General features: G+C 39.2%; 8 non-coding genes across 8 annotated transcripts; all 8 read right to left on the minus strand.

The window, feature by feature from the left end:
• Nucleotides 1–7,493: 7,493 nt before the first annotated feature.
• trnat-agu (transfer RNA threonine (anticodon AGU)) lies at nt 7,494–7,567 on the minus strand. The gene has a single exon. It is a non-coding gene; the product is annotated as a tRNA-Thr (tRNA).
• Nucleotides 7,568–9,013: 1,446 nt separating this feature from the next.
• trnar-ucu (transfer RNA arginine (anticodon UCU)) lies at nt 9,014–9,103 on the minus strand. The gene is given in 2 exon segments: nt 9,014–9,049; nt 9,067–9,103. It is a non-coding gene; the product is annotated as a tRNA-Arg (tRNA).
• Nucleotides 9,104–9,339: 236 nt separating this feature from the next.
• On the minus strand, nt 9,340–9,413 carry trnat-agu (transfer RNA threonine (anticodon AGU)). The gene has a single exon. It is a non-coding gene; the product is annotated as a tRNA-Thr (tRNA).
• An 849-nt stretch (nt 9,414–10,262) lies between these two features.
• On the minus strand, nt 10,263–10,336 carry trnat-agu (transfer RNA threonine (anticodon AGU)). The gene has a single exon. It is a non-coding gene; the product is annotated as a tRNA-Thr (tRNA).
• Nucleotides 10,337–10,859: 523 nt separating this feature from the next.
• On the minus strand, nt 10,860–10,949 carry trnar-ucu (transfer RNA arginine (anticodon UCU)). Its single transcript is given in 2 exon segments — nt 10,860–10,895; nt 10,913–10,949. It is a non-coding gene; the product is annotated as a tRNA-Arg (tRNA).
• Nucleotides 10,950–12,933: 1,984 nt separating this feature from the next.
• trnar-ucu (transfer RNA arginine (anticodon UCU)) lies at nt 12,934–13,023 on the minus strand. Its single transcript is given in 2 exon segments — nt 12,934–12,969; nt 12,987–13,023. It is a non-coding gene; the product is annotated as a tRNA-Arg (tRNA).
• Nucleotides 13,024–13,259: 236 nt separating this feature from the next.
• On the minus strand, nt 13,260–13,333 carry trnat-agu (transfer RNA threonine (anticodon AGU)). Its single transcript has one exon. It is a non-coding gene; the product is annotated as a tRNA-Thr (tRNA).
• A 523-nt stretch (nt 13,334–13,856) lies between these two features.
• On the minus strand, nt 13,857–13,946 carry trnar-ucu (transfer RNA arginine (anticodon UCU)). Its single transcript is given in 2 exon segments — nt 13,857–13,892; nt 13,910–13,946. It is a non-coding gene; the product is annotated as a tRNA-Arg (tRNA).
• Between the last annotated feature and the right edge of the window lie 9,925 nt (nt 13,947–23,871).

Raw genomic sequence — 23,871 nt, forward strand, 5'->3', positions numbered from 1 at the left:
CAGTCACTGTCCAATTACTTGTGACCCTGATTGTATTTAAATCAGCCCAACATTTTAAGCTCTAATGTTTATCTAATGTTGGTCTTGTCCATGGTTAGGTTTGGAGTCTGACTGTTTGAGGCTGTGGACAGGTGTCTTTTATACAGATAACAAGGTCAAACAGGTGGCATTAATACAGGTAACAGGTGGAGGACAGAATAGCTTCCTAAAGAAGAAGTTACAGGCCTGTGAGAGCCAGAAATCTTGCTTGTTTGTGGGTGACCAAATACTTATTTTCCAACATAATTTACAAATAAATTCTTTAAAAATTCTACCATCTGATTTCCTGGATTTGTTTTCCTCATTGTCCTCCCTTGTCTTTCATAGTTTCACACACCTCTTATTGTTCTAAGTAGGAGAACTTGCACAATCAGTGGCTGACTAAATACTTTTTTTTGTCTCACTATAAATGATTATTAAATACAACAAATGAAAATCAAAATAAATGAACTAAAATAAAGAATGACGTTCACCTGTTAATGTTATTGTCATGGCGTGTACGGCCAGACCTGAAGGGATGAACACTCGCAGAAATGGAAATCGAAGCAAGATACTTTATTAACCAAATACAAAACAATGGGATCCAAAAAGCAAAGTGCAGCAACATGGGCAAAACCATGAACAGAACCAAAACGCAACAAGTCAGATGGCAAACAAAACAAACCTGGGACTGGGAGGAGCAGGGAGCTAAACGAGAGTGAAACGAGGGGGAAAACTAAAGGGGTATAAACACAAAGCCACAAACCTCGCTTGGGCAGAGAGGGGAGATACTAAGGACAGAGCCGAGCTCTGTGTACAAACAAAGGTAGCGGGGGAACCAGCTGCCAGACCAGAAAGCAAGGCCAGCCTAATCTGAACCTACTGCCTAGAACTTGGTTCACCATGGAACCTGAGCAGGAAGCGAACGTACCTGGCTTGCCTCCGAGTCGGACAGAGAATCTCTCCTAAACATGGGCCGCAAAACTAGAGCTGACCTGAACACGGCGGTAACGTGTGAGGAATCCCAGAGCGTCACAGGGATTCCAGTAGAGTCAATTCACGGCAGTGAACAAAGGGAACTACGCTCCTTTAGTACTCCCAGTCCCAGGTGAAACACATGAACAATGAATCAACACAAATGAACAGAAACGAACAGGAAGTCCTTATTATTATTACTATTATTATTTAATATCTTTTAATTATAATAATATTATTTTTGAACATCCAGTGAACAGTTTAAACTCACCTGGCATATCGAGAATCTCTACACCCAACTGAATGACGTGTGGAAGAAACGCCATCTAGCGATCATTATATGTCAGTAACAGCTTCCTTGTATAAATATAAAGTGGTATGAGGAGTTTAATTGAACCCTACGCCACTGTTTCCTTAAACTAGAAGCTGAGTGAATATTTACTGCTGGAAGGTCTAATTTACACTGGAGAGTGATATCATTTTTCTTTATGCTTTAAAAATTAAATTCTTTAGAAATTTTTATTCAGTTTTTATTACACACTGTGCTGTAATGGCTCCCGCAAGCTTAAGACTCTCCACAGGGGGTGCCATTAGTGCACAACTAGCTCTGTTTGAGTCGATTCTGCGCATGCGTGGACCAATTATTTTTACAGTTTTCATGTGTTTTTCATGATAATTCTGTTTTTCTCGTTGCTTCATGCAATCTCTGCTTACCGTTAATATTTGCTAGAGTGAAAAAGTGTAAACTGTGATTAAAAAAATAAAAGTAATAAAAAACGATTTCTTATCACCTCTGTTACCTCATAATTATTACTCTCATATAGTCACTAACACTATATCTCTCATATACGTCTGCTGGGAGCATTCTCTGATATGATGCTTTTAGCCTGTAGAAATATCCCACCTACTGGTTCATTTAGGCACATTTACCTTCATAAAGAAACACATGGCTGCACAACTCGACCGGACCGCCATCGTCTGCATAGCAATTATCAAACAGGTACAAACTACATCCTCTCCTTATTAGAAGTACTTGAGCAGCTTTGGTGTAGAGATGGTTATTGAGAAGCTTTTCAGAGTATTAACACAGTTCAGTGCTGTTGAAGCATTTGACTCCTGACTCCATGCTGCCATCTAGCGTCTAGTTTCATTTCCTACAATGACTGTTTCTGTCCTTTAATACAACATAAATGTCAATTTGATATTTTCTAAATTAAATTAATATACCACTGATATAATTCTCATTCTTATTAACAACCGATAAAGATAATAAAATAAACTTTATTTTACCTAAAAATGTCTCTCTCTTTTTTCTTTTTTTACACACTTTCACACACTCTGGAAAGTGGGCGTCAGAGTGACTGCATTCAACCCATATTCACTTCCTAATCAATGCTAAACGAGTCTGTGTGTGTCTGTTGGGATTGTTGGGCCCTCATCTGTTTAGACGCATACTATCCTAATTGCTGCTGCCCTAACATTGCATTTAAACCACTCCCATTTGTTCAGAGGTGAAATTTCCAGTAGTGAAATTTCTTCAATTAAGTAAAAGGTTACTATTAAATTTCCAAATTGAATTCAAAGGTGATTTACATTTGTTCCCAAGAGAGGAACAAGGTAACTGAACAGTGATCAGTTAAAGGATATGCTGAAATTTCACAGCTTAAAATACTATCCGTCACATTGTGAGGGATTAACCAGTAGTGTAGCCTTGAACACTGACCGTTATTGGAAGCATTAAACCAGGTGTACTGTCTGGCATTGGGGTTTCCTGTCCTCCAACAGTCTGTCAGATTAGTATTGGAGACTAAGTTATTGAAAATATAATCAAAAAGATGATGCTGCCCTCTAGAGGGAAGACGGTCAACTGAGCCATCTGGAACTACATTAAAGTCTTCTCCTATAACAACCTGATCTGTCGAGTATTTTACCTTCCACTACTTTATCTTCCTACAAAGGTCTGCTTCAAATATTTGGTTAATCGCAATACTGTTAATCGCATATACACAAACTAAAATGAATTTTGCTCCATCAGTATTCACAACTACCAATGACTAATAACATCTGTATCACATACATGGTCCAATAAATCTACACTATGGTAGCTTGCTTTGACAAGTAAGTGAAACTCACCAGAACATGTGATCCATGTACAAACGGTCCGAGTTAGCACAAGAAATATGCGTGGTGACGTCAACAACTAATCGTCTATTAAATAATAATGAACTAATTGGGTCGTCGATTTTTGTAGACTATGTCGATTAGCTGTTGCACCCCTACAGCAGATATTCTGTCTGGTTTGTTCTGTAAAGTAATGAAATTAAAAAACAGTAATATTACTAATATTAGAATCTAAACAGTTGGTAATTATGTGGAATATTATATGGAAATTATATAAACATCAGGGAAAATATGTAAAATTGGTATATTTGGAATAGTACAATAATATATGTTGTTTATATCCTGTAATATAACCTTATTTTCTACTACAGACTCACTCACTATAAGAGCTTATATGTAAATATGTTTATTTGGAACAGATCGTGCATAATAGTGTAAAATAGTGTATATGTTTATATATTCTGTATTTGAATGTGAATATTGTATACTTGGTCACTATAAAAGATTTTTAAATATAAATATAAAAGACTATAAAAGATTTTAGGGAAGCACTCATTTGTTAGCCTGATAATGTCTCTGTCTGTCTGTGTCTGTCTCTCAGTAAAGGCTGAAGAGGCCATGGACCAGCACAGAGGTCCCTCCACCAGTGGAGCTTGTCTCGGACTGAGTCAGAAATAGTGGGTGGACTAACGTAAGTCTAAATCAAGTGTGATTCAGAACCTGATTTCTGAACATCTTCAGTTGAGTCATGTATGAATGCTGCTGATCTGTTTCTTAAACTGGTTGTTTTTGGAACTAAATCTACATCCACAGAGGAGCTTTACTACCTCTGATCTAAAGGAGAAGTGTATTCAATGAGGGAGGAGCATAGTAATGAGGCCGCCCTGACCTGCAGACAAACGATTTCTCAAACCCTGAAACTAAAATATGAATATTTAATCATTATGTACATTTTAAAATATTTATCTAAATTTCATAAAAATATACCTCAGAAGATAAATGTACCATTTCTGTAGGAGATGTTCCCAAATAAATCTTGCTGTTGGTAAAACAACCATTGAGGAGCAGATTGTGGTACTCATCATCCATAAGGAGCTGAAGGTCTGGACAGCGATGCCAAGGTTCCTATTTTCCTGTTATTTAAACAATTATTTTTTAAACCAGATATGAACCAATTATGGTTACCTGGTGAATTTGATTGCATTCTGCGACAACAGCTTTAGTGAGGTCAGTATATTGGTTGATCACCCCACCTAATCATCCCCAACTCTCCAACCCATCTCTAAAATTTTGTATGGAGCACCATCCATCATTTCAGAAAACACAGTTCCACTGCTCCACAGCTCAGTCTAACCTACAGGGGCTAGACAAGCTGTGTGTGTGTGCATTTGCACATCTGTGTCAGCAATGGGTGCAACATAAAGTAGCTGAAAGCATTGTTTAGAAAGGTTGTCCACAAATATTTGGACTTATTGTGTAAGTTAAGTGAAACGCTTGGTAGGTTTGAAAGTAGGTTACTCTCAGACAACCCTGAAAAAAGTGCAGTGGTTGAATGTTCTTCACCTCAGGCATCAGCTCTCCACTGGTGTCCAGTTCAATATGGAGGGTGAAGCTTGTTCCGGTGGCCTCAGTGATACAGACCAGAACTTCCACACTCTGTTGGACAGCGGATCTCCTCCCATAGACACTGCTTGATTTACCAGCCTAGGACCAGAGGACCGGAAAGTGATCCATACTGAGGCCATGGAACAGCAGGGATGTCTCTCCACCAATGAAGCTCGTCTCTGGGACTGAATCAGGAGCAGTGGGTGTTCTGAAGGCAGTCTGAATCAAGAAGCACAACAAGAAGATTCAGAACCTGATTTCTGAACATCTTCAGTTGAGTCATGTACAGGTGCTGGTCATAAAATTAGAATATTTTGAAAAAGATGATTTATTTCAATTCCATTCAAAAAGGTAAACTTGTATATTATATTAATTCATTACACACAGACTGATATATTTCAAGTGTTTATTTATTTTATGATGGTTATAACTGACAACTAATGAAACCCCAAATTCAATATTTATATTATATCTATCAATATATATATATATATATATATATATATATATATATATATATATATATATATATATATATATATATATATATATATATATATGGAAACTCAGTTGTTTCTGATGTGGACATGAAGAGGACTTACTGAGAAGCAATGCACTGTAAAAAGTGGGACTGGGGTTCATTAATATTTACTAAATAATTAAAAGTTACCAACACATAATAAAATAAGAATATATGTAGTTTAAAATCAAATCGAGTTTTTAATGTTTTTATTAATTGTATGTAACACAAATATTGCTTTAATAATAAAATTAGCTGAGTAGAATTTACTTAACGGCAATATTATATATATATAAGTTGCTAGTACTCGGACATCACGAAGCGCTGTTGATTCTGATTGGGTTGTTAAAATTGATTTTTGAACGTCTATGATTATCTGCAAGACTAAGCACACACCAAAGCTCTGCATACTGTTAGTCATAGTCTGACGCCAATAAAAAAGGGTTGATTTACTCATTGTAGCAGTTACTGATTAAAGATTACCCAAGGAAAATGCACTGCTGGGATTCAAACCCAGGATCTCCTGTGTACTAGACAGGCACTACAACCAACTAAACCACTGCGCCCTACCTGAAAGGTAATCTATATCAATACAATATAGCTTCAGGCAAATTCAAAAACATTCTCTTGCATACAAACTTCACACAGACAGAAAAAACAACTTCCCTGAATGGGAACCTCTGCATTTTCCAGAAACAAAAAACATCACATGTACATATACATGTACAGAGTAGGAGACCTGGTCACACAGAATGTACACACAAAAGCTTAGCTTCTTTTGTTTAGCCTTCAGGTTCCATTTAAACATCTTTTAATGGATCAGCAAACATCATTCTGATTCAGAAAAGGCTAAAATCCTACATTTCAAACTGCTTCCTCTCACTTTTCACAAATACATGCAGAATCTTCTGCAGCACAAATATGTTCCAATACCCCAACATCAAACAGAATATTTCTGAAAGTTTGAAATTGCTATTAATTAGGTAAAAAGACTAGACCAAATCTTGCAAATAAAAGTACAAAAAGGTAGTAGACAGAGCTATAAAGAAGAGGAAACACTCTCGACTCTGGTGGGACTCAAACCCACAACCTTTGAATTGCTCCAGCTAGTCATTTAGAAGTCCAATGTGCTATCCATTGCATCACAGAGGCCAGTTTATGAAATGGGTTCCTTGGCCAACCTTCCTATAAAATAACAGTAGTGCTGCTAATATTTGAGGCAAATAATGAATTTACTATGCATATGTAAATCCCAGTGGTCTGATGATTATCTGCAGGTCTAAGCAAACACCAATGCTCTGCATACTGTTAGTCATAGTCTGACGTCAATAAAAAAAAGGGTTGATTTACTCATTGTAGCAGTTACTGATTAAAGATTACCCAAGGAAAAAGCACCGCTGGGATTCAAACGCAGAACCTCCTGTTTACTAGACAGGCGCTATAACCAACTAAGCCGCGGCGCCGTACCTGACTGGTCTTATATCAATACAATATAGCTTCAGGCAAACTCAAAAACATTCTCTTACACATAGACTTCACACAGACAGCAATTACAACTTCCCTGATTAGGAACCTCTGCATTTTCCAGAAACAAATAACATCAACTCTGAAAGCTTGTCACGCAGAATGTACACACAAAACTTAGCATCTTTTGTTTACCCTTCAGGTTCCGTTTAAACATCTTTTAATGGATCAGTAAACATCATTCTGACTCAGAAAAGGCTAAAATCCAACATTTCAAACTGCTTCATCTCACTTTTCACAAATACATGCAGAATCTTCTGCAGCACAAATATGTTCCAAGACCCCAACATCAAACAGAATATTTCTTAAAGTTTGAAATTGCTATTAATTAGGTAAAAAGACTAGAGAAAATCTTGCAAATAAAAGTACAAAAAGGTAGTAGACAGAGCTTTAAAGAAGAGGAAACACTCTCGAGGGACTCGAACCCACAACCTTTGAATTGCTCCAGCTATTTATCTAGAAGTCCAATGCGCTATCCATTGCGCCACAGAGCCCAGGTGAAGAAACGGGTTCCTTGGCCAACCTTCCTATAAAATAACAGTAGTGCTGCTAATATTTGAGGCAAATAATAAATTTACTATGCATATGTAAATCCCAGTGGTCTGATGATTATCTGCAAGTCTAAGCACACACCAAAGCTCTGCATACTGTTAGTCATAGTCTGACGCCAATAAAAAAAGGGTTGATTTACTCATTGTAGCAGTTACTGATTAAAGATTACCCAAGGAAAAGGCACCGCTGGGATTCGAACCCAGGATCTCCTGTTTACTAGACAGGCACTATAACCAACTAAGCCACGGCGCCCTACATGACTGGTTTTCTATATCAATACAATGTAGCTTCAGGCAAACTCAAAAACATTCTCTTGCATACAAACTTTACACAGACAGCAAAAACAACTTCCCTGATTAGGAACCTCTGCATTTTCCAGAAACAAATAACATCAACTCTGAAAGCTTGTCTCAATTGCTTAAACCTATCATATACATGTACAGAGTACTAGACCTTGTCACGCAGAATGTACACACAAAACTTAGCATCTTTTGTTTACCCTTCAGGTTCTGTTTAAACATCTTTTAATGGATCAGCAAACATCATTCTGATTCAGAAAAGGCTAAAATCCTACATTTCAAACTGCTTCATTTCACTTTTCACAAATACATGCAGAATCTTCTGCAGCACAAATATGTTCCAATACCCCAACATCAAACAGAATATTTCTGAAAGTTTGAAATTGCTATTAATTAGGTAAAAAGACTAGAGAAAATCTTGCAAATAAAAGTACAAAAAGGTAGTAGACAGAGCTATAAAGAAGAGGAAACACTCTCGACTTTGGTGGGACTCGAACCCACAACCTTTGAATTGCTCCAGCTATTTATCTAGAAGTCCAATGCGCTATCCATTGCGCCACAGAGCCCAGGTGATGAAAAGGGTTCCTTGGCCAACCTTCCTATAAAATAACAGTAGTGCTGCTAATATTTGAGGCAAATAATAAATTTACTATGCATATGTAAATCCCAGTGGTCTGATGATTATCTGCAAGTCTAAGCACACACCAAAGCTCTGCATACTGTTAGTCATAGTCTGACGCCAATAAAAAAAGGGTTGATTTACTCATTGTAGCAGTTACTGATTAAAGATTACCCAAGGAAAAGGCACCGCTGGGATTCCAAGCCAGGATCTCCTGTTTACTAGACAGGCGGTACAACCAACTAAGCCACGGCACCCTACCTGACTGGTTTTCTATATCAACACAATATAGCTTCAGGCAAACTCAAAAACATTCTCTTGCATACAAACTTCACACAGACAGCAAAAACAACTTCCCTGATTAGGAACCTCTGCATTTTCCAGAAACAAATAACATCAACTCTGAAAGCTTGTCTCAATTGCTTAAACCTATCATATACATGTACAGAGTACTAGACCTTGTCACGCAGAATGTACACACAAAACTTAGCATCTTTTGTTTACCCTTCAGGTTCTGTTTAAACATCTTTTAATGGATCAGCAAACATCATTCTGATTGAGAAAAGGCTAAAATCCTACATTTCAAACTGCTTCATCTCACTTTTCACAAATACATGCAGAATCTTCTGCAGCACAAATATGTTCCAATACCCCAACATCAAACAGAATATTTCTGAAAGTTTGAAATTGCTATTAATTAGGTAAAAAGACTAGAGAAAATCTTGCAAATAAAAGTACAAAAAGGTAGTAGACAGAGCTATAAAGAAGAGGAAACACTCTCGACTCTGGTGGGACTCGATCCCACAACCTTTGAATTGCTCCAGCTATTTATCTAGAAGTCCAATGCGCTATCCATTGCGCCACAGAGCCCAGATGATGAAACGGGTTCCTTGGCCAACCTTCCTATAAAATAACAGTAGTGCTGCTAATATTTGAGGCAAATAATAAATTTACTATGCATATGTAAATCCCAGTGGTCTGATGATTATCTGCAAGTCTAAGCACACACCAAAGCTCTGCATACTGTTAGTCATAGTCTGACGCCAATAAAAAAAGGGTTGATTTACTCATTGTAGCAGTTACTGATTAAAGATTACCCAAGGAAAAGGCACCGCTGGGATTCGAACCCAGGATCTCCTGTTTACTAGACAGGCGCTATAACCAACTAAGCCACGGCGCCCTACATGACTGGTTTTCTATATCAATACAATGTAGCTTCAGGCAAACTCAAAAACATTCTCTTGCATACAAACTTTACACAGACAGCAAAAACAACTTCCCTGATTAGGAACCTCTGCATTTTCCAGAAACAAATAACATCAACTCTGAAAGCTTGTCTCAATTGCTTAAACCTATCATATACATGTACAGAGTACTAGACCTTGTCACGCAGAATGTACACACAAAACTTAGCATCTTTTGTTTACCCTTCAGGTTATGTTTAAACATCTTTTAATGGATCAGCATACATCATTCTGATTCAGAAAAGGCTAAAATCCTACATTTCAAACTGCTTCATCTCACTTTTCACAAATACATGCAGAATCTTCTGCAGCACAAATATGTTCCAATACCCCAACATCAAACAGAATATTTCTGAAAGTTTAAAATTGCTATTAATTAGGTAAAAAGACTAGAGAAAATCTTGCAAATAAAAGTACAAAAAGGTAGTAGACAGAGCTATAAAGAAGAGGAAACACTCTCGACTCTGGTGGGACTCGAACCCACAACCTTTGAATTGCTCCAGCTATTTATCTAGAAGTCCAATGCGCTATCCATTGCTCCACAGAGCCCAGGTGAAGAAACTGGTTCCTTGGCCAACCTTCCTATAAAATAACAGTAGTGCTGCTAATATTTGAGGCAAATAATAAATTTACTATGCATATGTAAATCCCAGTGGTCTGATGATTATCTGCAAGTCTAAGCACACACCAAAGCTCTGCATACTGTTAGTCATAGTCTGACGCCAATAAAAAAAGGGTTGATTTACTCATTGTAGCAGTTACTGATTAAAGATTACCCAAGGAAAAGGCACCGCTGGGATTCGAACCCAGGATCTCCTGTTTACTAGACAGGCGCTATAACCAACTAAGCCACGGCGCCCTACATGACTGGTTTTCTATATCAATACAATGTAGCTTCAGGCAAACTCAAAAACATTCTCTTGCATACAAACTTTACACAGACAGCAAAAACAACTTCCCTGATTAGGAACCTCTGCATTTTCCAGAAACAAATAACATCAACTCTGAAAGCTTGTCTCAATTGCTTAAACCTATCATATACATGTACAGAGTACTAGACCTTGTCACGCAGAATGTACACACAAAACTTAGCATCTTTTGTTTACCCTTCAGGTTCCGTTTAAACATCTTTTAATGGATCAGCAAACATCATTCTGATTCAGAAAAGGCTAAAATCATACATTTCAAACTGCTTCATCTCACTTTTCACAAATACATGCAGAATCTTCTGCAGCACAAATATGTTCCAATACCCCAACATCAAACAGAATATTTCTGAAAGTTTGAAATTGCTATTAATTAGGTAAAAAGACTAGAGAAAATCTTGCAAATAAAAGTACAAAAAGGTAGTAGACAGAGCTATAAAGAAGAGGAAACACTCTAGACTCTGGTGGGACTCGAACCCACAACCTTTGAATTGCTCCAGCTATTTATCTAGAAGTCCAATGCACTATCCATTGCGCCACAGAGCCCAGGCGAAGAAGTTGGTTCCTTGGCCAACCTTCCTATAAAATAACAGTAGTGCTGCTAATATTTGAGGCAAATAATACATTTACTATGCATATGTAAATCCCAGTGGTCTGATGATTATCTGCAAGTCAAAGCACACACCAAAGCTCTGCATACTGTTAGTCATAGTCTGACACCAATAAAAAATTGTTTGATTGGGTTGATTTACTCATTGTAGCAGTTACTGATTAAAGATTACCAAAGGAAAAGGCACCGCTGGGATTCCAAGCCAGGATCTCCTGTTTACTAGACAGGCGCTTGTTGTGTTGACTTGTCGTTCAGAGTCAGACATTAACCACACACGATTATGGAACAGAGAGCTTACTATTTTGTTTATTCTTCCCCTCCTTTCCTCTCTTCTTTCTCTTACCTCAAACAGTCCACTAGTGCTCCCCAGTGTCCTAAATCCGTAACAACGAATTTGTTTAATATATGCATTAAACACATTGCATATGGACACAACATCTTCCCTCTTGAACAAAGAATACCTTCTTGTAACTCAGAAGAACCTGACAGTATTATTAATGTAACAGTAATGCTTTAACTAAAACCTGAATATTGTAAATCACATTTTATATGATACATTCGCCGGCCATGGAGCAGTTCTGATGGGGATACTCCAGTGGTTGAATGAGGAGTTGCTCTGTAGTCCCTCAGGTAAGTTCTCAGGAATGACTTCCAGGGTTCTCCTTGAATGGATGCAGTCTGTAAGCAGTCCTTAACACTTCTGTTGAATCTCTCAACTTCTCCATTAGCTCTTGGGTAGTACACTGAAGATCTCAGGTGTTGTATTCCACTCTCTTTGAGAAAGTCAGCAAACAAGAGAAATTGAGGACCATTGTCACTTATCAGCGTCTTTGGGATTCCTTCTCGAGAGAAAAGGGCAGTCAGGAACTGTATAATAGTAGCTGTGTCAACGCGGTGAGCAAACGCTACTTCAGGCCATTTACTAAAGTAATCTACCAGTGATATGGCAAATCTACAATCAGGAGGAGCTTTCTCAAATGGGCCTATGATGTCTACGGACACCTTTTCCCAAGCAGCAGCTGGTAGGGGAACTGGTTGCAGTGGAGCATCATGGGTGACAGTTGTCTTGTCATTCTGTTGGCAGGTTGAGCAGTTCTTAATGCATATTTCTATCTGAGAGTCCATTTTGGGCCACCAGTACAACTCTCTAAGGCGTTGTTTGGTACGCACAATACCCTGGTGGGTTTCATGGGCTAGCACAATGAGTCTTTTCTGCAATGACTCTGGCACAAGTAATCTGTGAGACCCTCTGACTATGCATTCATTCATGACAGCAAGTTCATGGCGAATTGGAAAGTATGGCTGTATGTTAAGATCGAGTGTAGACTTCCGTGATGGCCAGCCTCTCTGTATCTGTGCACGGAGTTTAGTGAGCACTGGACAGTCATTACATTCTGAACGGAAGTCTTCCTCAGACACAGCACTCAGGTCAGTGAGTATGGCAGCCACTGACTCAATCTCTTCTGCGTATGCAGTGTCAGTTTCAGGCAGTGGGAGTCTCGACAGGCAGTCAGCAACATGGTTCAGGGACCCTGTTCTGTATTCAACGTCGTAGTCAAACTCTAGGAGACGAGCAGACCATCGGGTAATGCGGAGACCAGCACGGTTATTGCCTTTGGTAGTCAGCAGCGTGGTAAGTGCTTGGTGATCAGTGCGTAACAGGAATCTCCTTCCCCACAGCCATGTCCGCCATTCCTCGGCAGCCCAGACGCAAGCTAGCGCTTCCTTCTCGACTATAGAGTATTTCCTCTCTGCCTCAGAAAGACTGCGAGATGCAAAAGCAACAGTCTGCCCAACATCAAACAGAATATTTCTGAAAGTTTGAAATTGCTATTAATTAGGTAAAAAGACTAGAGGAAATCTTGCAAATAAAAGTACAAAAAGGTAGTAGACAGAGCTATAAAGAAGAGGAAACACTCTCGACTCTGGTGGGACTCGATCCCACAACCTTTGAATTGCTCCAGCTATTTATCTAGAAGTCCAATGCGCTATCCATTGCGCCACAGAGCCCAGATGATGAAACGGGTTCCTTGGCCAACCTTCCTATAAAATAACAGTAGTGCTGCTAATATTTGAGGCAAATAATAAATTTACTATGCATATGTAAATCCCAGTGGTCTGATGATTATCTGCAAGTCTAAGCACACACCAAAGCTCTGCATACTGTTAGTCATAGTCTGACGCCAATAAAAAAAGGGTTGATTTACTCATTGTAGCAGTTACTGATTAAAGATTACCCAAGGAAAAGGCACCGCTGGGATTCGAACCCAGGATCTCCTGTTTACTAGACAGGCGCTATGACCAACTAAGCCACGGCGCCCTACATGACTGGTTTTCTATATCAATACAATGTAGCTTCAGGCAAACTCAAAAACATTCTCTTGCATACAAACTTTACACAGACAGCAAAAACAACTTCCCTGATTAGGAACCTCTGCATTTTCCAGAAACAAATAACATCAACTCTGAAAGCTTGTCTCAATTGCTTAAACCTATCATATACATGTACAGAGTACTAGACCTTGTCACGCAGAATGTACACACAAAACTTAGCATCTTTTGTTTACCCTTCAGGTTCCGTTTAAACATCTTTTAATGGATCAGCAAACATCATTCTGATTCAGAAAAGGCTAAAATCATACATTTCAAACTGCTTCATCTCACTTTTCACAAATACATGCAGAATCTTCTGCAGCACAAATATGTTCCAATACCCCAACATCAAACAGAATATTTCTGAAAGTTTGAAATTGCTATTAATTAGGTAAAAAGACTAGAGAAAATCTTGCAAATAAAAGTACAAAAAGGTAGTAGACAGAGCTATAAAGAAGAGGAAACACTCTAGACTCTGGTGGGACTCGAACCCACAACCTTTGAATTGCTCCAGCTATTTATCTAGAAGTCCAATGCGCTATCCATTGCGCCACAGAGCCCAGGCGAAGAAGTTGGTTCCTTGGCCAACCTTCCTATAAAATAACAGTAGTGCTGCTAATATTTGAGGCAAATAATACATTTACTATGCATATGTAAATCCCAGTGGTCTGATGATTATCTGCAAGTCAAAGCACACACCAAAGCTCTGCATACTGTTAGTCATAGTCTGACACCAATAAAAAATTGTTTGATTGGGTTGATTTACTCATTGTAGCAGTTACTGATTAAAGATTACCAAAGGAAAAGGCACCGCTGGGATTCCAAGCCAGGATCTCCTGTTTACTAGACAGGCGCTTGTTGTGTTGACTTGTCGTTCAGAGTCAGACATTAACCACACACGATTATGGAACAGAGAGCTTACTATTTTGTTTATTCTTCCCCTCCTTTCCTCTCTTCTTTCTCTTACCTCAAACAGTCCACTAGTGCTCCCCAGTGTCCTAAATCCGTAACAACGAATTTGTTTAATATATGCATTAAACACATTGCATATGGACACAACATCTTCCCTCTTGAACAAAGAATACCTTCTTGTAACTCAGAAGAACCTGACAGTATTATTAATGTAACAGTAATGCTTTAACTAAAACCTGAATATTGTAAATCACATTTTATATGATACATTCGCCGGCCATGGAGCAGTTCTGATGGGGATACTCCAGTGGTTGAATGAGGAGTTGCTCTGTAGTCCCTCAGGTAAGTTCTCAGGAATGACTTCCAGGGTTCTCCTTGAATGGATGCAGTCTGTAAGCAGTCCTTAACACTTCTGTTGAATCTCTCAACTTCTCCATTAGCTCTTGGGTAGTACACTGAAGATCTCAGGTGTTGTATTCCACTCTCTTTGAGAAAGTCAGCAAACAAGAGAAATTGAGGACCATTGTCACTTATCAGCGTCTTTGGGATTCCTTCTCGAGAGAAAAGGGCAGTCAGGAACTGTATAATAGTAGCTGTGTCAACGCGGTGAGCAAACGCTACTTCAGGCCATTTACTAAAGTAATCTACCAGTGATATGGCAAATCTACAATCAGGAGGAGCTTTCTCAAATGGGCCTATGATGTCTACGGACACCTTTTCCCAAGCAGCAGCTGGTAGGGGAACTGGTTGCAGTGGAGCATCATGGGTGACAGTTGTCTTGTCATTCTGTTGGCAGGTTGAGCAGTTCTTAATGCATATTTCTATCTGAGAGTCCATTTTGGGCCACCAGTACAACTCTCTAAGGCGTTGTTTGGTACGCACAATACCCTGGTGGGTTTCATGGGCTAGCACAATGAGTCTTTTCTGCAATGACTCTGGCACAAGTAATCTGTGAGACCCTCTGACTATGCATTCATTCATGACAGCAAGTTCATGGCGAATTGGAAAGTATGGCTGTATGTTAAGATCGAGTGTAGACTTCCGTGATGGCCAGCCTCTCTGTATCTGTGCACGGAGTTTAGTGAGCACTGGACAGTCATTACATTCTGAACGGAAGTCTTCCTCAGACACAGCACTCAGGTCAGTGAGTATGGCAGCCACTGACTCAATCTCTTCTGCGTATGCAGTGTCAGTTTCAGGCAGTGGGAGTCTCGACAGGCAGTCAGCAACATGGTTCAGGGACCCTGTTCTGTATTCAACGTCGTAGTCACTCTAGGAGACGAGCAGACCATCGGGTAATGCGGAGACCAGCACGGTTATTGCCTTTGGTAGTCAGCAGCGTGGTAAGTGCTTGGTGATCAGTGCGTAACAGGAATCTCCTTCCCCACAGCCATGTCCGCCATTTCTCGGCAGCCCAGACGCAAGCTAGCGCTTCCTTCTCGACTATAGAGTATTTCCTCTCTGCCTCAGAAAGACTGCGAGATGCAAAAGCAACAGTCTGCTCTGCCCCGTTACTGTCCATCTGAGTCAAGACTGCACCTACCCCATAGTCTGAGGCATCTGTTGAAACAATGGTTGACTTACTGGGGTCAAACATCACCAGTGCAGTGCTATGCACAATCAACTGCTTGACTTGCTTAAATGCTGCTTGAGCTGTCTTGTTCCAGTGAAATGAACAATCTTTTCAAAGAAGAGCTCTCATGGGCTCAACGACAGTTGCGTAATTTGGCACAAACTTGCTGTACCATGCACTCAGGCCAAGGAAAGAGCGCAAGGTTGCAGGATCGGAAGGGGACGGTGCATTCAGAATAGTAGCAACGTGAGAGTCATCTGGCAGCAGACCCTCTGGTCCAATCTTTTGACCAAGGAAGCTTAGTGTGGTTTGCCGGAGTTGGCATTTGTTAACATTGAGCTTCAGTCCAGCATCATTGATTTTGCGCAACACCGCACTCAGGTTGGCGTCATGCTCCGCCTCTGACGATCCATATGTAATGACGTCATCAAGGTAGCATTGCACCCCCTTCATGCCACTGAGAATCTGCATCATCATCTTTTGGAAAGCTGCTGGGGCTGAACACAGTCCATATGGGACTCTGCAGTACCGGTACAGTCCTTCATGTGTAATGAAAGCAGTGAGCCCCCTACTCTCTTCATGCAGCGTCAGTTGATGGTAAGCAGATTTCAAATCCAGAGTTGAGAAAATCACGGCGCCACGCAGTTCTGACAGAATGTCCTCAATCAGTGGCAATGGATGGCTATCCCTAATCACAGCCTTGTTAAGTTCCCTCAGGTCAACACACATGCGTATGCCACCAGTTCTCTTTTTTGGTGACCACAATTGGAGAGACCCATTCAGACGCATCAATTTTCTCAATTATGCCGTGTTTTTCCAGGTCCTTGAGTTCCTCGGAGACAGCATCGCGAACTGAGAGAGGTAAGTGTCGGAGGTTCTGTCGTACAGGCTTCACATCAGGCCGGAGCTTCACTTTGTGCACGAAGTTTCTCGCACATCCGAACGTGGCAGGTGACCCACCATCATGTTCAAAGTGAGTAGATGGAGCTTTGGCTTGGTGGAGCGTTGCACAGATTTCCGACGCCTGTGTTAGTAACTGTCCTCCTTTAATCTGCAGCTGGAGAGCAGTAACCAGGTCCATGCCCAGTACAGGTGTCCCTGTCTTCACTATGTAAAAGTCAGTAGAGGCAGTACTACCATTGTGAGTAACGTCAGCTCTAAGACATCCTATCACATTCAGTTTTTCCTTAGAATACGTCACAAGCTGCACTTTTGGATTATGCAGTTTAACTGAGCTAAAATTAGCATTGTAAATACTATTAGGCAGTATAGAAACGCCAGATCCTGTATCAACTAGCAATTTTACATTACATGCAGCAGTAGTATTTGGTAGAGTGATGGTAACAGGGCACATTAGTTTAATTGCATCAACAGTGAAATTATTTTCAACACTTAAAACACACATTTCAGGCACAGTCACTTCATTAACTGGCTTTCGAGAGGACTTGCATACTTTTGAGAAGTGTCCCAATTTTCCACATGACTTGCATTTAGAGTTTGTTGCAGGGCACGACTTGTCATTTGCTTTGTGCTCAGCAGCACCACGCCGGTAGCATGACGTCGCACCATCAGTTTTACGAGCAGGTTTTTTTTTGGGTTACGGGCCTTCTTTTGCACTTGCACAGCAGCAACGGGCTTTGTATCAGTCACAGAAATCGCTAACAGCTATAGCGGCTTCAGTACGCCTGGCTACATCCAGAGTTTTATCCAGTGTCAAACCTTCTTCCATTAAAAGTCTTTCACGGATGCGGGAACTGTTTGTTTTCTCTACAATTTGATCCCGAAGCATCTCATCCTCCATAGCTCCAAACTGACATTTTTTTACCAGTTCACGCAATGCTGCGACATAGTGATCAATTGACTCACCTACAGCTTGTGCTCTTTGCCTAAAGCGGTATCTTTCTGCGACAATGTTTAGTTTTGGACTGAAGTGCTTCTCCAAAGCCTTTACTGAGCCCTCATAGTCATCTTTTTCGAGTGGTAAGGTGCTGTAGATTCGGTTACCCTCCGTTCCCAAGCAGTGAATAAGCAAGGCTCTCTTCCTCTCGGCAGGAAACTCGCCTCCCCCGACAGCAAGCAGATAGTTATCGAATAGCATTTTCCAAGTAGCAAATGGAATTGTCGGGTTGCCTGGGCAGTCCAGGAACACAGCAGGAGGTTGCAAGGAGAGCAGAGCCATGTCTGTATCTTCACTCCTTCTCTCGTCGCCACTTTGTTGTGTTGCTTGTCGTTCAGAGTCAGACATTAACCACACACGATTATGGAACAGAGAGCTTACTATTTTGTTTATTCTTCTCCTCCTTTCCTCTCTTCTTTCTCTTACCTCAAACAGTCCACTAGTGCCCCCAGTGTCCTAAATCCGTAACAACGAATTTGTTTAATATATGCATTAAACACATTGCATATGGACACAACAAAGTTACAGCAGCTTCAAGAAAAATGACATTCACTGGCCTGATGGTGGCGTTACAACAAAGCATTAAGCGTTTTTATTCAATAGCATCTGGTCTGTAGCATCTGTGTCCTACACACAAAATTCATTTTTTTTTTTTTTTGGGGGGGGGGGGGGGGTAATTTCTTGATCCTTTCTACTTCAAGAATTTTTTTGCCAATCCTCACACATCTGTTAGCAAAATACCTGCAATATTTATAATTAATAATAATTATAAGGAATAACTTGTACCTTTTGAACACTTTGACTTTGAACAAGCCCATTTTAACAAAATGTTCAGCACATTATTTTGAGGGGGTATGTCAAGTTTGGTGGACATTTGTCACAAGAAAGCGAGGCCAATAGTACATAACTCTTAGAAACCATTCATCCAGTCAACCTACAATTTTACATGCTGCATCTTTAGCCTGTTCTATAATAGTCTGACCAGAGGACTTGATATGTCAATTATTGTGGTTGGTATTAGCCAATCACATTCAAGCATACATTTGACATGCTAAACATTCACCAATCAGGGTGCAACTTAAGGGGATTTATCAATGTAGGCATATTCTATTAACCAGTGACGTTGCCAGAAATGCCTTACAATAATGCTGTCATATGCTGTTTCCTATATGTTACAATTACAGATACACCATACATAATCGATACCAATACATAAACTTATTGATTGATACACAGTACCGATCTGATACCATTGTTAAATAAATAAACTGTATACCTCACCATGTGGGAGAGATTTAAAGCATCAGGATTGATGTAAACATTATCTCACTAACTTTGTAAAATAGTTGTATTAAATTGCTATTTATTTGTCACTAAAATAAGAAACAATTGTGCAGGACCTTGGCACAGCATTCACCTTACAATGTGTTCATTTATTTATAAGTATTTATAGGAGACAGTCACACATGCCAGATTTAGTTCTTTTCAAAGGATACAAAAGTCTTCATATGAGATATGACTATTAACAGAATGTTTTTTTTAGTTGAAAATGCAATAATTTTGATGATTGGTTATGTGTATTGATTTGTAATTATCATTATCATTGGGCCTGTTGTGCTGGTTCTTTAGGTCTCATTGGGCCTGTTGTGGTTGGAACTTTAAGCCACTTGCCTATTGTCTTTTTTCTATATTGGCATAAATAAATTCTAAAACTTAGGCCTACTTGAAGCCATAGCTGACACTCGTGTGACTCCAGTGTTGTGACTGCTTTTTTTTCATGGTAATTCCTACTCCATCCACTATGTGGCAGTATATTGGAAGTAGGCCAGGTTACAAGCCAAAAGGGAGGGAACTATGAAGCAGCAAGGTGGTTTAGATGTGGCTCACTTCAGGCCTCACTGTAATGAAGATCCTTACTGGTGGAACTACAGGTTCTAACACTCACTGTAAGTTTGCTATCATTTAATTCTTTCTATATTCAGTCAAGCTTTGTGTATGTTTTATTCATGAGGTTTTGTGCTGTTCTGTTTTTGCAGAAAGCTTCACTTTTGTCTTGTTTTCTGTTTGTTTGTTTCTCTATTTGCAGTCCTTACAACTAACTTGCTCTTCTTATGGACATTGGGATAAACTTTACACACAGAAGACAAATGTATCACTCCTGAATTGACTCTCAGCAACTCAAACCAGGGATTTCCATGGTTTAGACTTTCCTTTCACAAGGAAACACCCAGGATTATAAACTGTTATCAGAAAGAAGGATGTCTGAAATACAAACCACTTTGTGAGAGCTTGGCACAGCATTCACCTTACAATGTGTTCATTTATTTATAAGTATTTATAGGAGACAGTCACACATGCCAGATTTTGTTCTTTTCAAAGGATACAAAAGTCTTCATATGAGATGTCTATCAACAGAATGTTTTTTTTTTTAGTTGAAAATGCAATAATTTTGATGATTGGTTATGTGTATTGATTTGTAATTATCATTATCATTGGGCCTGTTGTGCTGGTTCTTTAGGTCTTATTGGGCCTGTTGTGGTTGGATCTTTAAACCACTTGCCTATTGTCTATTTTCTATATTGGCATAAAAAAAATCCTAAAACTTAGGCCTACTTGAAGCCATAGCTGACACTCGTGTGACTCCAGTGTTGTGACCTTTTTTCATGGTAATTCCTACTCCATCCACTATGTGGCAGTATATTGGAAGTAGGCCAGGTTACAAGCCAAAAGGGAGGGAACTATGAAGCAGCAAGGTGGTTTAGATGTGGCTTCATGAGGTTTTGTGCTGTTCTGCTTTTGCAGAAAGTTTCACTTTTGTCTTGTTTTCTGTTTGTTTGTTTCTCTATTTGCAGTCCTTACAACTAACTTGCTCTTCTTATGGACATTGGGATAAACTTTACACACAGAAGACAAATGTATCACTCCTGAATTGACTCTCAGTAACTCAAACCAGGGATTTCCATGGTTCAGACTTTCCTTTCACAAGGAAACACCCAGGATTATAAACTGTTATCAGAAAGAAGGATGTCTGAAATACAAACCACTTTGTGAGAGCTTTCCAACTCCTATGTTTTGGGTTGGTTCTATGGACTTCAAGTAAGTACCGTTAATAAGAGGGTGAGTACAGACAAAACTTTACCTACCTTCAAGCACTAGTGAGCAGTCCACAAGAAATCTGCAGGCTCTCTTAAGTACTTGTTTTGTAAATTGTGATCTGGCTATTCTAAGGGTAGTAGTATATTTTAGATGTCTCTCTACACTACAGCTGATTTTGGATTTATATGCTTTATGGATGTTTAACTGGAACTATATTACATTAAAAATGGTTAAAATAGGCATATTGTACGATGTCACAGTAGTGATTTATTCATTATGAAAATGCGCTACAAGCATGTTTAGAACCTCTAAAGTGCAAAAAAAATCTGTTTGTTGAAGCAGTTAAGGTTTGTCATTGATTTTAATTTCTTCTCTGTTCTTCAGTAGGTTTGTTTGTCTTTAAGTAACACCAGCAGCTCTTTATCTCTGAGAGTTTTTGATTTCCGCACATTTTGTCTTTTAGCATCAACAGCACCTGTTGCAGGAATTCTGGCTATTCTGATTAAATATCCTTGTCCAAATGGAAAGACTGGAAATGTTGAGGAAATATAATGAGTGTAGTTTCTCTGTTCTCCATCGTTTTTTTTTTAGTCATGTTTGAGGTTTTAAGGGATTTGTTTGTGAGTGAGAGGAGGGGCAAAGTGAATATCTAATGATCCAATATCAAACTAAGTTGACTGAGCTTTCCAAACTCAAGGTTCTCAAACTCAAATGTGCTTGGATTTTAAGTGACTGTGTTTTTTTAGCTCATTAGAAAGAAAGCCCGATTAATTTCTGTGAAGTTTCATTTACTAGTGTTTGAAAATGCAGCTTCTCCTAGTCTGAGAAATATGTGGAAATAGTACCACCAGTTAAAGTGATGAAATTGGGTATGATGTCCGGTTCTCTATCACAGAGAAAGGCTTCACCTCTGCTGCCTGGAATCTGCTGTGCTCTCCGGAAACATTGAGAAGGTGCTACACCAAGACCTTACCCAGTCACACCAGTCAGGTAAGTGATGGTTTACTTTATTCAAATCTTTATTCGGTCAAATGATTTTTAGTTGCTGGACCAGGGATAATGGAAAAATCAGCTGATCTAACATTAAGTCTAAATAAAAATAGTTTATTTCTAGTGTCTTTTGGACCTAAAAGGAGAAGTTTTGTTTTGTTACTGTTAAGAAGAAAGAAGTTATGTGACATCCAGAGTTTTATATCCTTTACACAGTCCTCCATTTTCTTTAATCTAAATGTATCAACATGTTGGGCTGATATATAGAGCTGTGTGTCATCTGCAATGGCAATGGAAATTATAACTGCCCAGTGGTAACATGTATAATGTAAATAATAGCAGTCCTAGAGTATTGTAGAACTTCATATCTTATTTGTGTAATTTGATGATAAATCTTTTATCTTTATAAATGTGATGGTGTTCAGTTAGATATGATTTGAACCACGGTAGGGCTGTTCCTGTGATTCCAACCATTTTCTCTAATCTTTCTAGTAGAATAGTGTGAACTATTGTATCAAAGGCTGCACTGCGGTCTAGTAGGGCTAATAAAGAATACGTAGCCTTGATCAGAGGCAAGAAAGAGATCTTTGTAATCTTCACTAGGGCTGTCTCTGTGCTATGATGGGGTCTGAATCCAGATAGGAATTTCTTATTCATGGATGGACTAGGAGATTTGGTTTCTTAATTAAAGGTTTCATGACTGCTAATTTAAGGGTTTTGGGTACATGCCCTAAGCTAAGGGATGAATTTACTATTGTTAAAAGAGGTCTGATTATAATTGGGAGTATTTCGTATAGTATTTTAGAGGGAATTGGGTCAAGTGTACAGGTTGTGCAATTTGCTGAGGAAATCTTTTTTTAGTTCTGGCTGTGGAAGTGGGTAGAAGGCTTTCAGCCTTTATTCTACAACCAAGTTATGTTCTAAAGCAGCTGTACCAGGCAATTTTGATTTAAGGTCAAATGTTTGATTTAATAAGGAGTGTTGGATTTGTTGTTAAATGTTTTCTATTTTATTATTAAAATAGTCCATAAAAACATTACTGGTTAAAGAAGCTGGAATCTTGGGACACTTGGGTCGTCCGCCATTTTTGCTCTAGTTTCTGCGCTGTTTGTTTTAAGGTACGAGTTTGATCACTGTACCACTGTGCGGGCGGAGCCACCTTGTCTAAGGTTAATTGAAGGGTATTTTAAAGGCCGTTTGTTAATCTATCTAGCTATGTTTAATCTAACGGAGTGTAAGCTAAGGTCGGTAGGTCTCGAAGGTTTTCAGTAAACTGTACAGTGGTCATTGGGTTATTGCATGCTTTAAAAAGTGGCAAGGGGCCAAATTAACATTTGCCTAAGATGTAGCTCATAGGAGATTAGATAATGGTCTGATGTTACTAAGCTTAATGCTAACACCCAGGGTCAGGACTAAATCTAGGGTATGATTACAGTAATGTGTGGGTCCAGTTACAGTTATCTAATATCGATGCAATGGCCTTTGTTAATGGATCGTCTGCTTTTTCAAAATGAATATTAAAGTCTCCTACTATTATAACTTTGTTGTTGCACACTGCCAAGTCTGCAGCAAAATCACTCAATTCTTTTAAAAATTCAGAGTGTGGTGCTGAAGGCCTACAAATAATAGTGTGAATCCATTTTTATTTGTGGCTGGATTTGATATATTAACGTAGAGAATCTCAAACAAAGTGAATTTGATAGTGTTTTTGAGTATCAAGCGTTTTCTGGTAGATTATGCATGCTCCACCTCCTCTGCCTGATAATCTAGGGCTATGTACATATTTATAACCTGCGGGGGTGGCTTCATTTAGTGCTAAATATTGATCAGGTCTAATACAGGTTTTCAGACATCTGTAGTAGAGATGTATTCATTCTCCATCTACCTCTTCTAAGCCTGTCTGAATGTATATTCACACAAAGCTAAACAGGTGCATGGTCCGACAGGGAAATAGCGTTGATAGTGATATTATTGGTTAGACTCTGGGAGATTAAAATCAAGGTCAAGTCTTGGGTAG

Source organism: Salminus brasiliensis, chromosome 4 (assembly GCF_030463535.1).
Source record: "Salminus brasiliensis chromosome 4, fSalBra1.hap2, whole genome shotgun sequence".
In the NCBI taxonomy this organism is placed as follows: Eukaryota; Metazoa; Chordata; class Actinopteri; order Characiformes; family Bryconidae; genus Salminus; species Salminus brasiliensis.